The sequence below is a fragment of the Brienomyrus brachyistius genome, chromosome 23, assembly GCF_023856365.1.
Source record: "Brienomyrus brachyistius isolate T26 chromosome 23, BBRACH_0.4, whole genome shotgun sequence".
Lineage (NCBI taxonomy): Eukaryota > Metazoa > Chordata > Actinopteri > Osteoglossiformes > Mormyridae > Brienomyrus > Brienomyrus brachyistius.
This window is the reverse complement of record NC_064555.1, coordinates 16,285,850-16,310,608: the sequence shown is the minus strand read 5'-3', so window position 1 is coordinate 16,310,608 and position 24,759 is coordinate 16,285,850. Positions and strand designations below refer to the sequence as shown.

Sequence of the window (24,759 nt, the reverse complement as noted above, 5' to 3'; positions counted from 1 at the left end):
TTTTTTTCTAGCACATTCCTGATTAAATAGTGCCAAGAGGGATATTGTTTCTGTTATGCTTTTGTTATACTGCAGAGTTACCATGTGAAAAGATTAATTTAGGTGCCCATGTAAAGCAGAGGAAAGTTTGATGCAATTCCAGCTACAAAAAAAATAGTCTAATACCTCATAGGTCACAGCTGGGGGCCCTGTGGTCAATACACTTTTTCTTTGTCTTGTTCTAAAGCTTTGACTCCGAGGCCAGTTAGACTATGAATGTTTTTTTTCGTTCAAAACAAACACAGTGAACTACGTTATAAAGCACCGAAGTCAAATGTCTTCTGGGCAAGACATCAAATCTAAAATGAAAAAAAAATATCACAACATACAAGTTGTCTCACACAGGGATAGATGTGCAACCTGTAAATAAAATACCTCTGAGGTCTTTGATATAAGATGCATGCATGGATTTAAATTAAGTGCAGAAAGCTGGCAGCAGTTTCCAGTGCGGTCTGTCACACCCAGTGAACATGGGTACAGAGCCAGCATCATCCATCAAGCTCTGTATGCTGTCACTGGGTGAATCGTGTGTGTGTGTGTGTGGGGGGGGGGGGGGGGGGGGAGGGGAGGGGTGCCTGTCCATCAGTAGCTTGTTTCTGAAAAAGCGCTTCCCTTTGCTGCAGGTCAACGGCTTGCTGTCCTCCTTATAATACGCTACCGTACTGGGAACCAAAACCCACCCCCACCCAGTCCTGTAATCTGACGAAAACTCACAGGGCTCAGTTCACAGACTACATAACAAAAAGTATTCCATTGTCAGGGTGAGTTTTGGACAATTTGCTCTTCAGTCGCTTCGTGTGAATGACTTCAGTAAAACCCAGTTTTATATTAAAATAGGTTTCATAAGATAATTTGCTAAGCACATTAAAAATGAGTTAAATTAATAATCCATTTAATGCGTGTGTGTCGGGGGCGTGTGGGGGAGAGACATGGAAAGGCTTAATTTGCTGAAAAACTTAAAATTCTGGGTCCTGTCACATTCCCTCAGCATTAAAATCTGAAGTCCCCTCCTACCCTCTGATGGGAAGAAGATGTAATCTAAAATGTTTGAGACCATTCAGGCTTTGTGAACCCAAAATTGTGAGTGAGAGAGAGTCAAAAGAATGGAATTCTGTTTCTGTGAAGAGAAAAACCCATTAAACTTGCCTCATTTCACCTGCTCTCCAGTGACCTGATTTTTAAACGTGTTCTCTACCAAACAATGATATGAGCAGCTTGCGTGTGACAGGCTGCTCGCGATACACATAGTACACAGAGACACACGGATCACAACATGGAACAAAACACCGAAGATGGTCAGTATATAAGAATATGTAAGAAGGAGACCTTTGAAAAACGCTCTGCTGCAATCCCGTGGCCAGGGATAAGGACTAAAGGATGAGAAAATGGAGGCAGGGGGAGCAGTCAGTGTTAGTTGTGAGATCAAACATTATTCACATCCTCGGGATGACAGGAAATTCCCCTGTGGCCCTTTAGTGGCCCTTAACCACAGCATGACTTAATATTCTGAGAGACTGGCTGAGGATCTGTGTTCCCTGTGAAGGCCTGGTCCTTCCTGACTCACACACACACACACACACACACACACACACACACACACACACACAGAGCCAGCATTCTGCTCTAATCCCGGGCCTAAAAAGCAGAAATCACAATTAAAAAAAGCCCCTGTGTGTCGAAGATGTCGCCACCATTGCGCTTTTGAAATCGTTTTTTAAATCCCTCCACACAGACTCATGCACGCAGACAGGCACACACTCCCTCATGCTGCTAAAAAGGACTGCCCTTCTAACAAATACCTTTCTGTGTGGCACCCTGAATGAATGGCCGCCACCCACGGCGCTCGCTGGAGGGGGGGGGGGGAGGGAGAAAGGGCCCCTTTAGCAGTGCATTCCTATGCAAGGCCGCTCGCTGGAGGGATGTGCGGCCACTAATCGGGGAGCTTCCGCTGCTTTTCACGCCGCTGCGATAGAGGCTGCACCCCCTCCCTCCCCAGCAGAGCCTCGGCACACGCTTGCACTATTTCACACCATTTCGCGGCATCCGTTACAGCGTCGCGCTAACGTCGACGCTAACAGAGGCGCTAACCGTAGCGCGAACGCCGGCTGGCGGCGCCATTAACGGGAGCCATGCGAGGCCCGGGCTCGACCGCGCTCCAGGCTCCGCTTTTCAGCCCGCGACGCCTTAACGCTTTGGATGAGAGAGGAAACCCACCACTCTGATACGTGGAAACGCGAATGGGGAGCCGAAGGGGGAGAGCAAGAGAGAGCGAGGGAGAAAAGGAAAGAGTGGGACCAGGTGCCTACAGCCTGCGGAGCAGTGGGCTTCACGGAGGGGTTCAAAGTGCACTTCAGACACGGGAGCCCCCCACAAGAGCTGTGCGGCATGACTCAATGATCCAGGAGTGATTACAGTCACCGAACCACCTGACCTTGCCAAGACCTCACGCTAATTAATACCGTAGCCCATTTAGCCTGAATGATGCTACGGCCCACACTGAGTGAGTGACGAGATTACTCAAGGACCTGAAAAGAAAGCCCATTCTCAAGGAAAATTTCTAGGATCTTGAACCTGCAGCCACATGACACTTGGGCAACAGCCATTTCTAAATTGAGAATGATGGTGAGGAAGTACTATGTTATCCACGGGGTCTGCAAATGAGACGCCATTCACGAGGGTCGAAGACCAACATCTCCTCAACACCGAATCACGAATAACAGGGATAGCAGTGGCGTTGTCGCGTACACCAGCATGTATGAAACCTACAAGCAGAGCATAACATTTTTTGTTTTTGTTTTTTAATTAACCTGCCAGAAGTTGTGGGAAATGGTGTTAAGAGAGCCCAAATCCCAGCTCCACATTTGGTTCTGATGATTGGCAGTGGGGGCGTTCCAATTGCCTCCTTAAAAAGTCGGGAACAATCGGATGGTCAAAAACTGGGGCGCGTCACACACCCCTGCCGGGGGCATAACGAAGCAGCCGGAATCTCTGCACGGCCCCAGACGCCCTAATGACAGTACACACCACAAGCCGCTACATGACAGAAGCAACGCGATATAGCAGTTGGCACCTGAGGCATCCCTGCGGAGAGTCGTCGCTAGGTAACCCCGGAATCCAGCTATGAAAATTTGGACTGGAGTCATCAAACTCCCACTTCCACTGCATCTCAGCCCATGGCTTGATTTGGCATTATGACTCAAAAAAAACACACACAACATGCAGTGGTTAAGTAACAAGAGGGGCCTCAAACCAAATACCTATTGGTTCCACCGTGGCAAGAGCCTACCATTTTGAGTAAGCGTTTGTGATAAACAATGGAAAACATGCAAAAAATATCATAACGTGGTATGAGAGAGAGAATGGGGAGTTAGGAAATTAACTCATTTGGCCCAGTCCCGTTAACCCATTCGGCCCAGTCCTGTTAACCCATTCGGCCCAGTCCCGTCAACTCATTCGGCCCAGTCCCATTAACCCATTCGGCCCAGTCCTATTAACCCATTCGACCCAGTCCCGTTAACTCATTCGGCACAGATAAGACAGACACCTGTACGGAGATGAACCGTATTGCAAAAAAAAAAAGAATGTAAACAAAATCAAGTGATTGATTAAAGGTTAAAGCCTGAGTGTGAGATGTGCCTAAATTAATTGTTCCTCTAATGGTAAACCCCCCTTAAACCCCCTCCCCCAAATCCAGCGAATGTTCTCAATGATCCCATTTCTAAATCCCGTGAAACTAAGCTGAACATAATAAATATTTGATCAAGCTAACCCCCCCCCCATACTGAGTCACGCACAGCAGGGGGCTCGAGTTTATTTAACTCTTTTTCAATTTCAATTAACTATTTATTTATTTAGCTGCTGTTTTCAACCCAAGCAACATTTAATCGAAAGCAAGGTCAGACAATACCTGTAGCAACTGGGGGGGGGGGTCAAAGGCCTGGAATATGAACCTGCGACCTTCCGATCGCGGACACCTGACCCACAAACTGCAGAGACACAAACAAAAGAGAATTCAAACCTGATGTCACTAAACACAATTTCCCCCCAAATTTACCGCTATCTAACTTACCAGGAAATCACATTTGAGCAACATGAAATGTTTGGACACACTCTGAGCACGCCGATAGCCTGCACTATATCCAAGGCTGATTTGCAAATCGTGTGCAGGAAAAAAAATGCGAGAAAAATGAAGAGTGACCGAATGCAAACAAAAGACTTGCATCCTAAGGAAGGACACTGCTCATGAAAGAGAGGTAGCAGAGCAATGTATTTTGCCTCAATAGCGATGCTGGCCTGCCAAGTAAAAAACTAATGAGGAGCTGTCTTTGTGGTCCCAAACGTCTGGGTAACCGCTAACATGTGATATCATCAAGTTCTCTGTTTTCTTTACTGGAATATGTGCATGAAGTTTGTTGGCCATATATGTGAGGCACAGATTATGGGGCGATGTGCAGCTCTGTGATCAGAAGATCGCCAGTTCAAATACACTAGCCGGCAGGGTGATTGCAGTGCTGGGCCTTTGAACAAGGCCCTTAACCCCCAATCACTGGCAAGCGCCTCTCTCTGATCCTCGCTTTGGGTCCATCGCTTGGGACTTGGTGCTAAAGCTGCTCCGCTGAGGTCTTCACCGAGGGCAGCAGCGGCATCGGTGTGATTCACACCGTATGGGGAGCAAACTTTACGAGTCAACAAAAAGCCGAGACGGCCATGTGGCCGATTTAGTGTTTACGCTGCGGAGTGCAGATGGATTTGGTTCTACACCTTTCAATAAAAAAAAAAAAACGGGGATATATTTTACCATTTAATCAGAATGTACTGTATGAACAGATATACATTTTAGCATGTAATCAGAAGGTATGACCACATTTAATACTTGACCCTAATTTTAGAACTAGCTGAAGTCTCCGCAATAGTTAGGCGAGAGTCAGATCCCGTTTAAAATGGATCTTTAAAAAAGGGGAAAAGTCCCTTTGAAGGTATAAAAAATCCGAAATGGTTTCTTTTGGGCCAAAGTGCCAGAACTTGATTGCATTTTCCGAGCGGCGGATAGAGTCTTGACAGCCACAGCACCAAGGTCAGCTGGCTTATTTATATCAGCTGCTGTATCCGTCAGGCAGAGTGGCTTACGTGCAAATCCAACCATGGACCGGGGTAAAATTAGAGCTTCGGATGGGGGGTTTGAAAACTGACAGACTTATAAGCATTGCCGAGCAGGCAAGGTTTAGGTGTCACCTAAAAAAAAACGCAGTAAAATACTTTATGTAACGACTAGTTAGACACTAATATTTTTGAATTAAATGACATGTGGATATCACTGCTCCATAAGAGAGAGCGTGTACAACGCTGGCCCCCACAACCCGCACTGTCGCTGGAGATGTTGGGCCCCATGAAAGCATATCATAATGGGCCCCCAACCCAGACCAGTTAGGTTACAAATTTTTAGGGCCCCTTCAGTCAAAGGCCCCTGCAATTGTCCAAATTTTCCAGCTTTACCGCACCCCTGACACAACTTAAATAGATGCGATCAGCTTCATTGCACAGACCAGTGTGACACAGTAAAGTCTGCAATGTGACTTCTATAGACTGCCCCCCACGAGACAGGCTTTGCCCAGTACGTTTGGGGCGATAAGCAGGCCGCCTCCATCGTTCCGCTGGGCTGGAGTCAGCAAGGAGATGATAATTTAGCTGACTATGCTGGTGAATCGCACCCGACCGGTCAGGCACCGCCAGCAGAGCTCGCCGGCACTCTGCTCGACACATCAACACCCCCCTCTCCCCCCAAAAGATAGCTGACACTCACTATATGCGCACTTTTAATCTGCACCATGGAGTTTGCATGCACTATTCCCATTTCAGCATAATGCTCGCTGGTTAAGTACCCATTCGCTGCGCTGACACCTTCACTGAGGGCAACTGTAACAGCATCCCTTCTAAATTACATACAGTTCACAATGAGCAATGCGGCGCAGCCATATCGAAAAAGGCACAGTAACAAAACGGTCAAAGTCCCACATCCCAGTATCCCACTAGCCTTTCTGATGAACTGTTGCCATATTTCAAGGGTTTTAACCTGGTATGCTTATCAGCTTCGTGATCTACGAAACGAATCTCCAAGAAAATCCTTGTATATTAAGTTTATAACAACGGTTGTACTTGTGGTGCACTCCGTTTCTGCAGATGGATATTTTTTTGCGGAATTCTGGAATCTCACTCAAAGGTTCGCCTCTTACCTGATAGCGACTTTCATTATGGCATGTAAATGGGAGACCTTTAGAGTTGTGGGTTCACTTCCTTAGCCGGTATGCCAACTCGCGGCCTTTACAGAAGGTCACACTAAAATGAAGCTCTTGCCTCCTTTACTGGGGGCAGGTGCCCACCCTCGCGGGATCTCCCATCTCAACGTCTGCCTGCTTTTTTGTGCCCAGATGGACTTCCTGAATTAATGTCTGTCCGTAGGCATAATGCATTTCCCCATCTATCTCAGCCACGGTTCAATATAGCAAAGAGATGGTAACGAACATCTGACATTTACGGATTGTGCAGGTGTTAAAATTACTTCTTTTTTTTTTTATTTGGGTTCCACATGACTGGTCTTCACTGTGCTCCTTATACGTCAGGTTTGAAGCATATGCACTCCGTGATTATTTCTCAAAGCATATTACTTTGTTTTCCTACACGATCCTACACTACCACTCAAAAAAAAAGAAGAGATTGGAAGAGTTGGACAGCTGCCACAGAAGACATTATTGTACCAATTAATCAGACCCAGAAGCTAGCCTGTACCCCTATAGAGGCAAGCTGATCTGTGGAGCTCTCAAGAAAGTAATTAAGCAACCTTAATCACAGCTGGGTAATTGCAGGCAGTCAGGAGGTATTGTTCTGTTTTTGGCTCGGATTGTAGTGGACATGCAGAGACTGCTCCACCTTTCATCACACTGAACGCTGACCTCAAACTGGAGGGTCCTTAAATACAGCGAACACCGACGATGTCATTGCAGGAAACCACGGCAACAATCCAAGAGGTGAAGACCTTAGGACCGAGTCAACATGCAGGGGTATTTTAAGAAAAACAGCCAAAGTTAGGCTGGTTGCTAAAGACATTCAGGGTGGAGAGACCAGTCATACACAAACTGGACCCAGACGTCTCCCATTTCCCACCCATTTCCATCCCTGTCTACCTCTGACACTCAAGGCACCATATTTATCTATTGCTCAAGCACCTTCTTTATCTTTTTATTTATTTAAGGTTATTTACTTTTAGAGTAAAAAGACATCTTTCTATATGTCAACCTTGTTTGTTCTTTTGGTAAGACTTCACTTAAAGCAGTCATGTAAAATGCATTATAGATACCTTCAAAATGTATTATAATGCATCCATAAAGCATTATAAAAACGGCTATAACTATTTATAAAAAGGCATAACACATTAAATGTTAATTATGCATTATGACTGCTCTATTAAGTTCTACAATGCACTATAAATACCTTCATAATATGTTAAAATGGCTTATACTGACCATTATAATGCATTATGAAGTTATCTATACTGCATTATGGTGACTGCTTTTTACCTTTTAACCCTATAAACCTTCTTTTTAAACCTGACCAATGCAGACTGTGCAAGAATTCCAATGTAATTGTATTTCAGTACCTGTTCAAATGGCAAATAAAGCTTCAATTCTATTCAGTTCAATTGAAAAGCAGAACCCCTGCTATAGCTAAAAAGCAGCTAATTACTGTGTAATTGGCTCCCTGTTTTCCTACTTGTGGCAATGAGTGTGCCCCATTGTTAATGAGCAGGGACGGCCCATCAGTAATCTGTAGCACAATCTGCATTCACGCAGAGTGAATGTATCCTTACAAAGACCGAGACACACAAGGCCTATGCTGGGGCCCCCACATACTTTCAACTACCCCCCCCCCCCCCGCTGCCCGCTAGCAGAATTGGGTCAATGAGTCCCCAACCCAAAAAGGTGTTCCTTCTGCAGTCTTCCGGCCTTGTATGCTGACAATTGTAAGCACAAGTCATTCACCAGACCGCACTAGACGGTCAGAAGAGCCCAAATTTAACTCGAAAGAGTGTCGCAAATAGAAATACTTCCCTTTAAATTAAAACATAATGTACATTCTTACGAAAAAAAATGTAGCTCATCAAAATGCGGAAGCCCAGTGTGAAACCAAACAAAATCCTTTAACTGGAACAGAATAAAACCTCAAGCTGATCTTCATTCTTTGGGGCAAGGGTGGTGGTGGGGGGGGGGGGGGGGGGGCGGGGGGAGGGGTGGCGGGGGGAGGGAAAAGCGCCACCTGGGGCAGCATTTGGCCACAATCCCCTGCTGTCGCTTCCCACCATAAACCGATCCGTCAGCACAGCTGGACTTTGGTTTTAAAAAAAAAAAAACAACAATTCACAATGGATTCAAAGACCACACTCCATTTTTTTAATGTCACAAAGACGGCGGTGGCAAGCAAAAAGCTGGGATATTCACTGCGAATCACAGCACCTCAGATGATCACGCTCTGTTCACTTACTCTAAACTCCCATTACTACATATGACAGACCAGTATAAATACTGCTTTACTGCTTAACAGTGGGAGAGAGGGGATAAGTGGGCACCTGTCCCTAGAAGATGACTCATGTCACCATCGCTGTACGTGCCGAATCATTCCATCCTTCCCTCATTCCTACTGCACCTACATGTGTTTTGTTTTTCGGTAACCCCAAACCTGTGCCCTACATTCCACCATATGCCAAACCAGTTAGACAAGGTGTTTCTGCCTGCAGTCTGCTTTGCCCCAAAAACAGAACATTTACATTTATTATTAAGGAGGATTGCATCTCTGCTTGGATCCGTATTCCCATCCAATTCTTAAAAAAAGGAGGAAACCCCGGAAATTAAAATCCCCATGTGCTTCTGCTCACAGAATGAGCCAGGCTCTCCCTTAGCAGATGCTTTTATATAAAACTGCTAGCATTTTAGTTTAAGACCACACTGCATATATACAGCAATGTAAAATTACAGTAGCAATTCAGGTCATCCATTATTCTCAAGCGTAAAACTGTACGGCCCATCCGGAACTCTTAGTTACTACTAAACCAGCCCCCTTCTCCAATAATAAAACATAATAAATAATAATAAGTAATAAATTAATATCAATCATCACACAGTATCCCCTGAGTGCCCCCTATGTCTGGCGACCGGCCACGCAAGAAACATCCACTTCCACTCCAAGTAATGCAGTGAATATCTACACAGAAACCTTAGGTGCATTAATAGAAAATATTATACAGAAGATTCACAACCAGGTTTTACATGCATTTACTGATCAAGTGAAGCTCCAAGTAGTTAAGTGGAGTCACTGTGTCCTTATATAGATGCAATAATCATAAATAAATCCACATTCTGTCACTATAAAATTCAAGGTATATTTCTCGTCATCTGGAAATATATCCCATTGCTGCTGGCTGGCATCAGAGATGAGCCATAATCCCAGACTGAAATGAAATACACAGAAAGATCAGCATTTGGACCAGCTATTTAATGAAGCGACTGAGCTAGCTAGCAAAATAAGCAGTACGCTAGCTACACAGACCATGTGGGTGCGCGGAACCTCTGGGGCTGTCTGCGAGGATGCTCAGGTTCTGAATTATGACAGTTTAATAGTCTACTACAACCATTAGACGTGAGCTGGCCCCTCTGGAGGGAAGCCTATATATTGTTATATTACTATCGCTATAGAATATAACAAATTAAAAATGCAACTAAGCCACATAATTTTACACCACGTAAATATTTCACCGGCTGAGCCATGCTAATCATGCTTAGCTTTTCATAACTATGTCGTTCTGACACATTGCTGAAGTCTGCTGTGCCTCTTCCCTGAATTCCAACAGTACAATAACAAGCTGTATAAATGTCTGAAAATTGTTGTTTTTGGTATAATAGAGCGTTGTCAATTAAACACATCCAGAAATTACTCGTTATGCTAAGAATGTGGACTGGAACTGACCCATGCAAAACACACACACACACACACACACAAAGAGCTTGTGCGATATCACCTCAAATCATCTATCTAAAACATATATCTTATCTTTATAATTTTTAAATAATTGAAGAAATCACACACAGATGAACCATTCATTGAATATTTCGAACAACTGAATTCAAAGCACAAATGGCTTGAAATGAAAACGTCTTAAGAAAAAGGTCATATTTTAGTTTTAAGGTAAAAAGCAATTTCCTTAAAAATAGAAAATAAATAGTTTCTTGCAAACAAAATAAATTACAGTGGAAACCGCTTAATAGTGATCACATTTGTTTGGGTGAGATCGATCAAAATAAGCGGATGGTCATTATAACAGACTTTTCCATTATAACCATCTAATTGAGATTTGTATATTTATTACAAAAATAATAGGTAATAAAACCTACAGCGTTGTTATTTACTGAATACTTTGAAAATACATCACAGCTGTTTCAAACGCTTTTCAAATTACAGTACTGTACAAATTAAATTACTGAATTGTGGGCTGCCACTAACGACTATTTTTCTGTGGATTAATCTATCGACTATTCTGCCAACTGGTCGATTAATCTTAACGATTAATTTTCCTCTAGAAAATCAAACATTTAACAGATTTTTTTTTTTTTACAACAAACTCTTGTTGCAGGGTTTTAAATAATGGACGCAGGCGTTTTGCACTATAGTGACTATACGGATATTATATTAGCCCACAGTTCCATAAGCAAATTAGTAATATACCTAAAAATTTAATGCGCTTTGTATTGTGACGCCAAAAAATTAGTAATCGGTTTAAATTCGGTGTATCCTTATGCTCATTAAACTCGATTAGCACAGCGCCCCATGCTATAGTTTTGGTAAATCATGGAAGTTATAAGTACTGAAACGGCGGTGAACCTAAACTTAGCAAATACATAACGAACTGTTTCGCCAGGTCCCTTGAAGTTCGTTATAACGGGATTTTACTGTACAGTCGTCCCTCGCCACTTCGGTTTCACTCTATCGCGATTTTTTGTATATTCATTAAAAAGTTGATCAAGACAGTGAAAATGATACATCGCTACGCATTTGAAGCATCTTTGCTCTTCGTAATTAAATGTACAATAAAAATAATATGTTTGCAACGTCTGTCTTATTTTGTATAATATATTGGGTAATAGGAGTGTAATTGTATTGACCTGCCAGTATGATTTTCGTGTGTGCCACGCCCCCTTATTAACCACGTGTGCAGGCCCGATGGTTACCAGCTGTTTTTTCTCATTTTGATTCCTCCAGTGTATTTAAGTCCACGCCAGAGTCTGTAACCCCGTCTCTGTCATTGCCGTTTTGATGGTACATGTTCGGTGTCCTGCATTTGGAGTGATTCCAAATAAACCCTTCGATCCTGATTCCTTGTCTCCCCTTTCCTGCTTCAGTGTCCAGCAATCATAACAGTAATGGTGACTAAAGGATGTTATTTCACGTCTAATGATGTTTAAAAAGCGTATTTAGAAGGTCGTAAACATGTTTTCTATGTTCTAACTACGAAAATATTAGATTTATGAATAAAGAATCCTACTTCGCGGAAATTCACTTATCGCGGTAGAGTCTGGAACTGCTTTACCGCGATAAACGAGGGCCGGCTGTATTACCTTTGGTAGCTGAAACTTTTTTAGCAGCGTTTTCCTTTGACCTCTTTTTGTTCAATGTCTTCTTCACTAAAGCCACAATGTGTCCACACGATACACAAAGCATTTTCATTTAGTACAAGCTGCTAGAGTTTCTTCGGCTGGATGCTGTTTCCTTGTCACAGACTGACAACATCAACATGTTTTTAAGAGGACAGTACATGTACACACACTGGGGAAAGTATTAACAGATTTTAAGTATTAACAGAATTAATGAAAAAACTAAACTGATATGGGCAAGATAACGTCGATTAATCATTAGAGGTTCTGATGTCGGCTTTGATTAATTTTCAGTTTATTGCCCAGTCCTAACGCATACAGACACACACACGCACACTTGTGTAATCATATCCAATTGGGGAGGGCTCATTCATTTCTATGGGAAAAATGCTAAAGCTAACTATGACTACCAAACAAAATATGAGACTTTTGGCATTTTTAGTGTTTTAATTGCATTCACAGATCTTTGTGGAGACCTGAAAAATAGTCCCCCACAACATAAAAAAAATGTATTACATTGTTAGGGACACTTGACTGCGATGGGCTGGCCCCCCATCCTGGGTTGTTCCCTGCCTCATGCCCATTGCTTCCGGGATAGGCTCCGGACCCCCCGCGACCCAGTAGGATAAGCGGTTTGGGAAAATGGATGGATGGGACACTTGGTCCCCACAATGTAATTTCCCCACGGGGATCAATAAAGTATCGATTATTATTTTTTATCATTCTTATTATCCACAGACACACAAACAATGTGATGCTCAGAATCCTTTACCACAAATCAGTTGGGTTTTTTTGTGTTATTCAAGGACGCCACTTAAACGCGAGACAGTTTTAAAAAAACCACCAAACTGAGCAGAACACTCAAAAGAAAAAGACAACAGATAAAAGCACCGGATCGTTACGTGATCCAGCTCCCAAATTTCATTAACTCCTGTTAGGAATTTGTGGATGTCAGGGGAAAGACTTACTCTGCAGTGACTGCCTGCTGCAGCCTGCTCAGGGAACTGGGGTGACTCCCCACCTGCTTATTTAGCGGCTATATAAATCAGTGTAAAAAATGATTTTTTTTTTTTTTAACTAGTCACTTGCCCTAATTTGTTCTATTGAGCTATGGGCTTTGGCATGTTGTAATCTGGATCAAAATTGCATCCCCTCACCCCACCGTACCAAAAATAATTTTACAGCATTCTTTGATGACCAAGTAGCATCCATTTTGTTAATGCTTCAGAGAAAAATGTTTTGAATGTAAGTGCATAGACATAATAAAAGCCTAAGAGCAAATATGGGGAAATCCATATTTCAGCAGTGGACAGGTCTCAAACCAGATTGGTGCGGAGCGCATATGAGCAGTGCAGATCCATCACGAATCAGGAGTCCGCCCTGCTATCTTCAGCTCATGTGATGGCACCCAATGGATCGAGGATCTGCGCCCGTCCTTCATTAGCATTGATTATTGCCTCCACCCCCATAGCACAGGCAGCAGAGCGGGTCGCCTGACTCAACAGTATTTAGCAGCGACAACATTTTGTGACACACACACGCGCCTCCTCATCCCAGGAGAACGGGGGCTGCCTCGCTTTCGCACAGCCTGGATAAAGATCAAAGATTCGGTTGTCAGGAAGCAACAGACAAAGGAATCTGCCTTCCTTTGTTCAGCCCGATTTCTGATTCAATAACTGTGATGAGATTTCAAGGCTCTCCGCCGCGGAGGCGATTTTAAAACACAGCATGGAAACACCACTGCTAATATTAATAATGGTAATGATAAAAATAATAAAACTCTGACAATGCAGTAAGAGCAAGGCTATCAGAGCCTCCAGAGGCTGCATGCTGCTGGCTTGCGCAGTGCAGGGATGTGCACCAAGACGTGTCTCTTCCCAGCCTAATGAGATACAGTATCCCATCAATTACAGCCTCCTTCGCGACAGATGATAAAACGCCCTTTAGTATAATTTGTTTCCCGTGGCCTAATTATTGATGAGGTAGCAGCCCAGGCTCAGCAGCATCAATACAGTGTCCCTCAAATCCAAACAGTGCCACTCTCCCCTACGGTTCGCCATTCCATACTGATACCGATTAATAAACCCCCAATGCATTCAGAAAAATGCAGGATAGGCACAGGCAGATTGGATATCTTACCTTATACACCCAAATACTTGCCCCGTAGTTGCATTTTGGAGTAAGGTTCTAGCCCCCCAGTCTATGGTGACTTTACAGGTCTCCAACGATTTGCTAAATGTGCATGTAATATGTATAGGTCCCTTCCCCGTGCCATGTTCCACTGCCTCCTTCCATAGCCGCTCATCAAGCACTGCATTGTGCTAATGAAAGATTATTTCAGAAAGCAGAGGGCGCGAGGCAGGGGACCACCTTGGATGGCATGCCAGCCTGAGGCAGGGAAGATGCTCACACGCAATCACATGTTTTGTCCGACTGATCTCCCGAAAACATGAGACCTAAACGTGGGACAAGAAGGAAGCAAGGAAGGAATGAAAAAAGGAAGCAAGGGATGGAAGAAAGAAGCACAGAAGGAAGGAAAAGGAAGGAATGAAAAAAGGAAGGAAGGAAAGAAGGGATGAGAAGGAAGGAAGGAGAATGAAGGAAGGAAAATTCTGCAGTGGAAGGAAACAGTGCAAGATGAACTGCTGAGGTGGATACTGCAGTCATGATGGACTTAATGCAAGGCAGAGATATTCCACAGAGACCACAGGTGGTCAGGACCTTATGCTACAGCACTGTGATTGTTGTCACTCTGGTGGGCTAAATCTAATGCTAAAATGTATTCGCCAAGGCTTTGCTGATAAAACACCTATTCCTATTGTGTACAGAATATGCCAGTAAAAAAATGGTGCCTGATTTTGGCATGACATGAACTGGAGGCTGATCGTCACCACCAGGTCACTGCAATCAATTATAGCTACAAACTATGGAACAAGTGTCAACGGTGTAGTATGGTAATGAAGTATGGCTAAAACACGCACTCTGACAAAATAGCATTCCATTAAAATAATTCCCTTAATTGTTTAGGGACTAGGAACCATTAAGTAGTTGTTAATTAATCAAATAATTAAATAACTGTGATTAAGGTCAACGTGATTATTCAATTAAAAGAAGCATGTGTATAAAATGACCGAAAGCATTCCCCAGCGCTTGAATGCAACACAAAAACTTTCTTTAGAATAAATATATAAATAAATGGTAAAATAAATGCATTTGAAAGCAAAATGGGATGCCTATTAATCGGAGAGGTCAGCCGGAACAACAAAACTGCACGCAGTGGTCCCTGGGAGCATGACTGACAGGCCCTGTGCTGGAACAAACACAAGGGGGCTTATGAACGTGGAATACAGATCCTGAGGGGAACAGCATTTAAGCTCGGAATGCAGAAAAAGCACAGAACGAGTCTCAGAATTCCTAATGAATGCGAACAGTGTCACAGCATCATTTGTAATCACATGTACCAAGTAACCGTGACACACAAGTGCAGTTCCATGGCAAGGTCACCAACCTTTGCTCCTGCAAAACTCTGATTTTAACATACCTGCGCATAGTTATTATTCAGGGTTATTAAATTTCACAACAAAATATCACGACGAATTCAAAGCAGTCTCTATAATTGCATTCTCAGATGCGTTCAGAATCCAAATGATTGAAAGGCCACGGTGAAAAAATGCGATTAAACGGCGATGTACAAGTGAAACGACGTGACCTTGAGGACTCTGTGGCATTATGGATGATCCCCGGATTGTTGAAGGGGATGATGCCTGCCAGGGCTGCGCACAGTGCCCAATACCGACAACAGCCAATGAGAAACAGCACTCAAATAAAGCCCTTATAGTCAATTCAGCATGATCAGAAACCCATCCAGAGAAAAATGTTCAAAAGGACTGATTCTGTGCATTCAAGGCGCCGATCTGCCATGCCATTATAACTCCAAGCCAATCTTCAGAACAAGCCTCCCATGTCTAATCGCCTTCAATCAGGACCTCATTTCCACTTTGCAGCCATTGACTAAATAGTGCGGGACGAAACGAAAAAGAGCGATACCACACTGGATGGGCGAGAGGCACACTGGCCGCGCATACAGATGGACCCGGGCTGCTTGGGTGCATCACATCGATCTCGGCGGCTCAGCACCGCACTGACGGATTGCCTCGAGGGATCGCGCGATGGGCCCGGCAGGCCGGAGAGAGCCACTCCAAGCCGGCTATTTCACTGGGGACTTCCGAGTTTCGGAGGGTCATGGGAGGCAGAGGAAGTTGGGGGGGGACACGGGGGCACTGTATCCTCCAAACTCACTCTGCTACTTGGATAGCTTCCATCTTATCACTTATTCCAACAGCAGAACATCTGAGTGATAAGACCTTCGCTTAGGCTGAAGGAAATGAGAACCAAGTTTTTCAAATCCATCACTTCCTCAGGGGGTATCACAAGGATCTTGTCAAGTTTAGCATAGAAAAAAACAACCTTTTTGATGTACAGAAAGTTTACCTATCCATCTTCCGTACCACTTATGGAGTCAGTGTACAGTGCGGTCATGGTGAGCGTGAGACCGAATCTGGGAAGCACATGGAAGCTGGCAGGGGTCCACCACAGGGCGCACAGAGGGCACACATTCACCCCGATTCAACAGTTCATGTTTCAGAACTGTTCAGGAACCCCAAATTAACATGGGCAGAACACAATAATATACAATACCCGGGAAAGCAGGGCTACTTGCTAAGCTGAGCCAGTTGCATGCAATTCCGTCAGATAATTTCAGTGACTGTCACTGTTTATTGTTCCGTATTATTTATTTTACTCTCTCTTTATTTCAAATGTCCTTTTTTGTGCAAATGTGCATATTAAGCTATTCTAAACCTGCAATATCCTTAATAGGGTATCATCTATCTTTCTATCTATCTATCTAAATTTAAGGAACAATTGGCTGGTGTGCTGAAAATTACAGCTAGTACTAAAAGCTCTTGCTACTGTCTAAATATCTACATGTCTGTCTATGCTATTGTGCGTCCAATTTCGCTTATGTCATCCTAAATTCATACATGTCTTGCTATAAATAAGAATATATTAATAAACAGAACGGGAGCTGCATCTTTCGGCACAAAAGCTGAGGGTCGAAAGAAAAGTTCTCAGGTCAAGAAGGGTACAGGTAAGCATATCACGTGTAGCACTAGAGATAAACATGAATGAATAAGCGGGGAGTGGGTTACTATGGTGATCGGGGATAAATCCAACAGGTGTGTGGTTAGTAAAGGGCTTCGTCTGCAGCTCCAGGTCCAGTGGGGCATTCTCAAACAGACGCCGGGGTTTGCTGCTGCAAGAACAAGGCTGAAACTCATCAGTCACCTTCACATTTCATGAGCAACACTCAATTTACCCCATTTTCAGATAAAAAGAAGTCTCTCGATTGCACAGAATGGCAGAATGCACTCTTCAAGCACCCGTGTGGGCTAAGTCCGCACAACGGGATATTGTAATAAATTGCATTCGTTATAGAAGGAGATCCGTGTCACAGAATGCAAAATTTCTAAACCATCAAAGGATTTTTTTTTTTAGTTTGGAGTAGGTCCTTGACATGCAACTTGCTTCAAGGCAGCAAACAAATCTAGTTTACATCAGCAGCAGTTGCCAGGACAACACATTTGACAACACACCAAGTGTATAGCCAACCTAGAGACCCTGACAACCGTATGGTGGTTATAACCTTATGGCGTCTGTGTAGGCATCTCACGGTACAATGTTCAAGAAAAAAATAAATGGCACCTGAACAAATACAACTGGGAAGAAAACTACAACACAGAAACACACATCAATAAATTTACTTAAGCGTTTCAATCAACTCAATGGCAGACTGTTGGTGTTGCTGGACAGTCATTGAGCTTTGTATAAAGGCTTTTTTAAAACCATGAACCACAAGTATATTCATGTACAGAAAAAGTGACCACAGGTAGGAAAGATGACTGCCAATGCAAAGGAATAGGGTACGGAACTGACCTTACTTCATTATACTTATAAAACATTTTAGTATCTATTGGCGTGCATGACATTTGTTAACTTCCTGTTTGTTAAATGTTCATTCATTTTATTAAAGTATATTTTTTCCATACAAAGTAAACGGTCATATCGTAAGAGGCAACAAGGCGTTTGAGTTCACAATGCCATTTAATAACCCGAGACAACACGTGTTTCTTCCGATATTTTGGAAAACAATTCAGGAAAATACCAAAACAACGGTATAATGGAAATGTACTGTGGACACCCATTGTGAGAAGCACTGCAGACTTGGGTACCCAAGCGCTTTTGCCAGAACCATTGTGAAAATGTTTCAGCGCATTCATGTAAAACATCCATTGTGACACAACCACTGGCTGTGACGAAGGCATTGTGTACCTGTTATGGCGGCCCACACACAGGTGACGACAGACCATCCGTTAGTTACAAAACAATCCAATTTTTAATAGAAAACTGGGAAAAGGCGAATAACAATGGCATGTGAATGAGCGGTGCAACATAACCGCTGAAATCGTCTCACAAACCCATGCAGATTCAAGTCTGACAGGCGGCAGAAGGGATTTTCAGCAATCTATACGCCGCGAACAATGCAGTCGGCAGAGCTAGTATAAAAAGCTTGGATTACACCAATAAGTAGCTTTACGGTGACAGTGAGGCTTTGACACTCTACCAACAAGTTTTAAAAGTGCTGCTAACAAAGCATATACTTCAGAAGAGGATTTTTTTTTTGACATTGCTCCAAGACTTTTCTTGATCCCTTCAGTTTTACCAGGTGAAAGCCAAGAGAGAGAAAAAAAAACTGTTAAATAAAAGGCTAGACATCACCATTGCTTCGAGGTAGCTATGTGTTTTTAATAGGACCACATAAAAGATGGAGAAAATCGATTCACTAATGCCATCAATGTAAGGGTCCCGAGGCAGTCCCTGGGCAGACGTTAACCGAAACCGAAAACAACACGAAATTTAATTCGCATTTTCCCAGGATGCTCTTTGTGGGGATTCGAAAACCAGCTCACAATCCCAACTGACTGGCCTGATAAGAGGTATTAGATGCCTGATAAGAGGAATACAACACCCCCCCCCACACACACACACACCCCTCCAAGGGCTACCTGCACAACAGCCTGAAGACTAAAGACATGACACACTGCCTCCTATCACGGCCGCTGCTGATTCAGGAGGACCTGTGCATCTCCTCTCCCCCAGGATTAATTAACACCTTGTTCCTTTAAATGGCTGATTTCATTTGACTGTTTAATTGTTAAAAGGTAGCAACACTCCTATATTAAAAACTAGCCCCTGGCCCTGCTTTTGAATTTTAATAAACTGCCGTATAAAGCTACCCTCTCGTTCCTGTTGTTAACCACTGCCACGGTCACTTGTGATAGGCTACCGCAGCAAATCTCTGCCACATATAAAAGCATACAGAGAAGCTACTTCAGTCGCACTGATCTGGTGATGACAGGATTGAGTGATGCTCACTTTCACTCCACTTTGCCCCATGGCGGTTTGGCTAGCAGGACCACGCCTTTCTGCGCAAAAGGCCTACCGTTTAGGGTGTACTTCGAAGGGATGATGTCACCTTGGCGACTTCCATAAGAAACCCTAATCCTTTTTGACAGGAAGAGAGATGGTCCAAATGGGTCCTGGATGGATCATCATGGAGCCTGCACTCTTCGTTGCAAAAGCACCCCCTACAGGCTAATATTGCATTAAATGAGAGATGTGTCACCTCACCAGTCAAAGCTAGCTGTCCTAAGCAAGTTTTATTTGGAACTGCAAGCGCGCAATCCCAGCCTTCGAAGTACCCAGACAATCTTTGCATACTAACAAAAACAGATACATATAGGGGAAATGGAGGGAAATCTGTTAAACACACGACAGACAGAACTAAAGAAGAGAAATACTTCGGTTTTGAAACACACCGGCAAGCAAGGTCACGCGTGGAGAAAACAGCCGAGCTCTGTGAGGCGTTTTATGTCACATCAATTTAGCGTGTAAATGTGTCATCACTGCCAAAATTAAAGAATTTAAACACTGATGCCACCCTTTAGACTCAAAGTGGCTATTGACATATCATGTAAAAATCCCATTCAAGTCCAAAAGTGAAACCTTTTAATCCCCTTAAGGCAGAAGGTATATTCAAACTTTGATATATGAACCATTGAGTCTTAACATGCATTAAAATCCTAAAGCAATCCATCCATCTTCTATAACCACTTACCCAGTAGAGGGTCACAGTGAAAATCACAAAGCATTACGCTATAATCTTAAGGGACATAGAAGGTGTAATACATGGTGCTATTTCCTGTAACTAAATTTAGTTTGGACCCAAGCCATATTTTAAATATGCCAGAGGAACACCTGAATATTCAGACTGAAAGATTACCAGAACATTAATCGCAGCGAAATCTTAATGCTCTCTCGAGTCAAAATACGATGATAGTTGTAAGAATTTTTTTTTCTACAGATACGCTAAAGTCCTTAAAAGGTGATTAATAAAGAGATCGCGAAGCTTCCAAAAAAGACACATTGACTTGTTGTGCGAATACCTATGGAAAACGCTGGAATGCCAGGAGAAAAGATCACATTTAAAAGCAAGCCTCTGCAAGCTGAGAACGCTGTCTCCATCTGGAGCACACTTACCTACAAACCCACTTGGGTAACCACCACTATAAAACAGGCTTAGAAGGAATCGATACAGACCTGCAGGTTTTATTTTGCTTCTTGGCTGAACATAATGAAAAAATTCACATAAAACACACATCGCTGTGGGGTTTCTCCTGGGCGCACAGTACCTTGGTGCTCGTCCGAAGACGGGAAGGAGGACAGATACCACGAAGGGCTGAACTGGGCTGGAAACACACCAAACAGATCAATGTCCACGAGACCACAAGATCCACCTCCTATTTGACTGTGCTGGGGACACCAAGAGGTCCCAAGCTTTCGTATTTTGTTTGTCTTTTTAATGGGCTTCTTAAATCAAATCAGTTCAGTATCTACTCCCCACCACACTTTGTTGGGGCAATTTTATCCTCATGCGATCAATTTTAATCAAATCGTGCATTATCCAAGTAATTCAAGGCAATTTGTTTCTTCAGTTCCCCTGGTTGCACATCTTGCAAGTTTTTTTTTTTTTTTTTTTTGCCAAAAGACCTAATTAATTACCGAACGATATCAAGTTTGGTGATCTGAGGCGGCTACTTTATTATGAGGGTGTTCTGCATAATCCGGCTCCTCCGGGCTGCAGCGTCCCCCGTGGCACAAACGCGTTCAGGTGACGCCCCTTTCAACGTTGTCCCGCGGTCGGAAAACTGCACGAGGGCAACCACTGTGGCATTGGCAACGCCGAGGGGGGGGGGGGTCCTCTACACGCGCGCATGCGCGCTACGGCGAATTTTTAAATAGCGCCGCACGGCGGGAACGACCGCGGCACGTGAGGAGCGTAGCGCAGCTCGGGGATCGGAACGGGCGGCGGCGGTGCTGGCATACGGGGGCACGCGTGCACGTCTGAGACTGACAACCCCCCAGGGGTGGTGGGGGAGGGGGAATCTGATCAAGCTTATGAGGCGCAAGCAGACACCATGTGAGGGAATTAAATTATCAAGCCGGAGCTCGCTGCGCAGACGTGACATGTCACGCCGGCCGCGGACAGCTAGGAAAACGCACAAGGCTCGGGACAGCATGCGTGTTGGGGGCGGGGGAGGGGCAGCCGGGGCTGGGGGGTGTTGAAACACCGCCATCAACAGCGACTGCTCAACCAGCGAAGTCCAAGCTGTCGCCTGGCTCCAGGTCCATATGCGGGCATCCACGTATGGCCATACATGGGGGGTCACCCTCTCTACTGAAAATTGACTGCACGCAACGTTCAAGTCACCCCCCACCCCGCCCCCAGAATATTTAGGTTTTTTTAAGTGTCAGTGAGATGGCATTATGGCAAAAAGGAATTCATCATATACTTGTGACCGCACCGAAATAAATGGGTCAAGGCTTGAGGTCAAGAGGAGTGGGTACAATCCCCATTTAATATTGTCTTTTTCTTTTGGTGGGGTGATGGTGGGGGGGTAAAATAAATTATGAGTCACCTTATAGGCTATGTCTCATCTGATGTAAATGCAGGCAGCTCGCCTTAGAGTCAGGGATTAGAGAATGCATCTCAGTCAGTGCACAAGTACAGTATGCATTAAATCGATGCGTGCCACGATAAAACATAAAAGACCTTTTTTTCGCCTCCTTTCTCAATATATTCGCTATTGGTCTGAAAATAAGATCAATCTGTAGTGAGCAAACAGAGGGAACAAAATAGAATTTTTATGCTTTGAACGTTAACTAAATGCGTAGATCAGTCACATAAATAATAAAAAACAGTTTGGCATCGAGGTTAAACAGACCGATGCCTTTTAAATACCAAGTAAGCATGGCACTGTACGCTTGGAGAAGCAGCTAACCGCAATACAGATATCTGAAGAACTCTCACCAACTGGGTGAAAAGATTGATCGCAAAGGAGGGGAAATAAGATTTCGGAATTTTAAAGATTTCAGCATTCAAAATTGCCATCCATGCCGTGGCGGCAGGTTCAACAGATTGACGTTTGCTCTCCGGGTGTAGGGTCCCGTTAGTCCGGATGATCAAACCACCTGCTCGCTTGCGGATGTCACAAGAAGGCAAGAAAGGAAGAAGAGTAATCTCAGTAAAGGAGCGATCGCACTCGGGTAATCTTCAACTATTGTCTGCAATGACTACAGCGGGCGCCAAAGCACACTTCTATTTACCATTTTACCTTCTGCCGTCGAAATGCGATCCTCCCGATGAAGGGTGGAGGTGAATCACGCAGCGATTCTCCTGCCCTCGAATTAACTATTATCAATTTATCTGCAAATGAATGACACAGCAAAAAGGAGGCCCGCAAATAAGGCACTTGCTTCGTATAAGGAATGATATTCATTACAAAGTATGCAATTTCATACAAGATTTGTCTCGCCCGTTCACAGCGAAAAGAACTGCAGCGCTGAGGACTAAACCTTGTCAGTGTCAAACTGTAAAGGGCTCCCGGTATTTTTCGTTTGCAAAAACAACGACGTGGTAGTCTAATACTCACCATGCATACTTGGCTTAAAACAGAGAAGTGTGCGATCGATGTACTACAGGACTCGAGGCGTCTTTTAGAACACAAATAAACAAAAATGAATCAGTACGGATTAAATAAAACGTGCTTTGTACACCGACTGGAAGAAAATCTCAAGTAGCTACAAACTGAACGTTGTGTGGCTATGCGATGGTCTGAAACTGCATCGCACTGATGCGGATCGGTGCTAAAAAAAATCACTAATGTGACAGAGATTCAGCTGTTCTCTGACTGAATACAAATGATATCATTGACTTTATACCCTTCATTGAGATCTTTTGGATTCGCGATAATGATTTGTTTGTTTGGGTATTTAAATAAAAACTATAGCGATTTTACTTGCGTACTCCTTCCGAAACAAGAGCACTCTGATCGATAAGCCTGAAGTATCTACATATTTCAGCTTCTGATCTGTAAGCAATTCGCGTCGCCACGAAAGAAAAAAAAAACTATGACTCAAACAATACCTGATCGCTGTTAGCAGTAGTTATTCATTATTTTCCGTGCTGTTCCGAAGATCCTATTGAAGTTTCCCATTTCTGATACGTCTCTGTTGAGGAGAGTGAATATAATTTACTGGTGCAGCACCAAATCTTCCCTCCGTCTTGCAACCGGCGGAGCGCCCCTGATCTCCGACAAACGCATTCAACTAAGAATAATTTTAAAAAACAGGCGTATAAAATATAAAAATAAACATAAGGAAAACAAACAGAAAACATACACAACGTAAGGGAAAAAAACAAGAAATAATTGACGGTTTAAACACCCTATGAATTGGAGGGGGCAGTTTTATTCAAAAACTGAACAAGTATGGTTTAATAATTCCAGTATGCGTCTCCATTATTTCGTATGCTGTATTCCAGATGCGTTATTTTAAAAATAATAAAATTCTCAAACTCTGCAGCATAGGATGGCTGTGCTGTTATCCGTTAATTCCGAGTGCAGCGGGCTTGCCAGGACTCCAACATAGCCGCACTAACTGCACGCAGATGCTGTGTCTATCTTTCTCTCACTCGCGCCCTCTCTCTCTCTCTCTCTCTTCTCTGTCTCTTTCTCTCTCACTCGTTCTGTACCCTGCACTGGCATCCGAGATCTCCACAGGAGACCATGCATGGTCCAGAATCCGGCTCCCCGCATTCGCTTCTGAAAGGCAGGCGGAGCGCGCTCCCGGCTCTACCGGGTGCGAGGGTTGCGCGCACAATTTTCACCTGACGTCAGCAGGCGCAGGTTGTGCGCCGAGCGAGCGGCGCGCTTTTTATAGTCGGCCGGTACTGCGATTCACTTGTAGGGTGGTCACGGATTCCGCCAAATCCTGCGGTTTTATTCCCACCTTAAGCAGCATTTACCTACCATCAGACGTCAGACAGTTTTGCAAAAAAATTTTTTTTTTAAAATTGTTTTTTTTCCCCAATACTGTAACGATCCATCCATCCACCCATCTATCCAGGTTGTAAACTCTTATACTAGTCAGAGTTGCAGAAGGCACCCTGGAGCATTTTCCAGGAAGGACAGTTCAGGTTAGGGTGCCGCTTGTCTGGCATGAAATACAGTAATCATCTTATATGAATATACTCTTATCGATGGTTTCATAATATGATCCTGTCTCTTTTCTATAACAAATATAGCACGTGAAACGTATAAACGAAAATTATGCTAAATCATTACAAAATTCAATTTAATAAAGGGTAAACAAAGGTAAAGAAGCACTTGAAATATCAAACTAAAGTAGCCTTGCAAATTAAATACATGTGAGAACAATACATAATACGGTATCTACATTTCCATGTGGTGCGGTTGCCTGTGTTTGTGTTCATAACACGCATTAATAAATTAGTGGGTGACATGACAAATATTAATGTCACCTACGGATGCTGCTCATTCAGAGTAAT

General features: G+C 43.6%; 1 protein-coding gene across 1 annotated transcript in view; it reads right to left on the bottom strand.

Moving 5' to 3' along the window:
• Positions 1–23,932, bottom strand: part of adgrb2 (adhesion G protein-coupled receptor B2) — a 208,597-nt gene extending 184,665 nt beyond the window's left edge. The window contains 1 exon segment of the mRNA XM_048993698.1: positions 23,338–23,932. The gene's annotated coding sequence lies outside the window, so the exon portion shown is untranslated.
• Positions 23,933–24,759: the final 827 nt, after the last annotated feature.